Source organism: Varroa jacobsoni, unplaced genomic scaffold (assembly GCF_002532875.2).
Source record: "Varroa jacobsoni isolate VJ856 unplaced genomic scaffold, vjacob_1.0 scaffold_76, whole genome shotgun sequence".
Lineage (NCBI taxonomy): Eukaryota > Metazoa > Arthropoda > Arachnida > Mesostigmata > Varroidae > Varroa > Varroa jacobsoni.
This window is the reverse complement of record NW_019212978.1, coordinates 50,688-52,632: the sequence shown is the minus strand read 5'-3', so window position 1 is coordinate 52,632 and position 1,945 is coordinate 50,688.

The window sequence follows — 1,945 nt, the reverse complement described above, 5'->3', positions numbered from 1 at the left end:
GAACACGTACAGAGGCATACAACGATATATACGATGCGCGGTGGCTTCATAGAAGTGACTCACTGCCTGCACGAGTCGAAGCACCAGCTGCAGCTGCAGTAGCAGCTGCGTAGCTAGCTATCGTGCAGACGAGAGCTTAGTACTTGAAGTAAAACGCCGTAAAATTCTGCGTACATTGGCGTGTAGCAATGTTCACGCATAGAATGCGTCTATGAGTTGCTGTGTGCGTGGACTAGTACAGGTTCGTGGCGGGAACGTTTAACTTTTGTGTGACTGTCTGTTTGTCTGTCCACAGCTAGCTGGCTGGAAAAGAGCGTCTATCGGCGTGAAGTCAATTTACGGAAACACGCCACTATTATTGCCATTAGCTTGCTGGCTGGCGTGGCTGCGGCACTCGTCACAGTAGCTGGCACAACTGATTACCACATCTGATCGCAGTAGATTCTCAGTTCTGTTAAAATGACAACAGCATTTATGTTGTCAACGGCCGCGGTGCCGCGTTACTGCGGCCTAAGCATTTGTGAACGTTGCGTATTGAGCGTAGAGCGCTGACGAGAAGCGGGGATGGATTCACTACTGACACAATTATCACCACCATAGTCAACTACTGACCATCACGTTGGCTATTGCAATGATGACTTCAGTGGTCGGTATCTCATGAGGCTGCCGAAACGTCTATCGCGCTCGCGTACTGCTTCCACTAGCATCGCCTCACTCATGCGCAGCGATGGCGCGTAGTGGTAATGAAACATACGAAAGCATAACACCCCAATTGTTTGCTCGCTGGTTCGCTTACGCAGCAATTGCTATATGTCCGTTGCTGCAGCCGATTATCATCACTGCCAAACGCAGCTGAACCGAGTCAAACCAGCCGGCTTTCAACGGCTACCAGTGTGCAGTGGCTTGCAGCATTCGAGTGACGAAGGCGACGGGGGATGGTCGTTGTGCGAGGGGTGCGAAAACATGCTCTGCTGCCGTAGCCGTGGAGTGAGCAATAAATGGACCATTGAAACTCAGACGGTAACAAAGCCTCCCTATCGACTGCGTTGTGACTGCGAGTGGCATGGCAAGCAAGTCGCCACGGTGCTACGTCGTCTCGAAGTACAGAAACAGATCGCATAATTCGGTAAGGCTTGTAACAAATTAATGTTAGATGCTTTTCATAGAGAACCAGCCAAGACTTGTTGTGCGCCGCGGCCGCTTGGGTCATTTGATTCGTACTTGGAGGTTATAAACAGTGAAGAGCAGCTAGCTAGTCAAGCAGCCGACTCGCAGCTGTAGATTCGCAGTCCCTGTCTTGCCATCTTGACGATGTTGTCGCTGATCAAACGAAGGCGCGGATTCCGTGAAAAATCAGTGCAGAATGAAACAGATACTTTGAACGTAAAATGGGCCAGGTTTGGAACGCTCACGAGTGCTTTATCGTACGTGGGTGACTTACGTGGCTTGTTTTTGTGATACGACCGCGTTTCTGAACGTTTTCTGAGCGTTTCTGAGGGTGTTTCTTAAGCTCTGGATCATTGCTGCCATTACATAGAATTACAGTAACGTGCTCAACGTCATGCAGCAGCCCACACGGGGGCGTGATAACCCGAATGTGCAAATCGCGCAAGAGAGGAGTGTAAGGTACCTTGGATCTTGGAGCTAATAACCCAACAAAATAATGAGCAAAATTGGATTATGGTTAAATAGAGTTTCGTCTACACTTATACGCCGTGTGCGCTTTCTAATTTAACGCAGTGAAAAAGAAATATGCATAATTTCTAAGGCTATGGATACTCGGAATGCTCAAAAGGCTCGCTCCTACAAAGGATTACTTTTCTTGATCGAGTCGTGTTTGTGCCAGTAGTGCGGTAGCTTTATGTGTGTGTTTGTTTACAAACCACGGAACAGTGCTAGTCAGGGATAGCGGCCTCATCGGGTGTCAGGCCCGGCGCCAGATGCC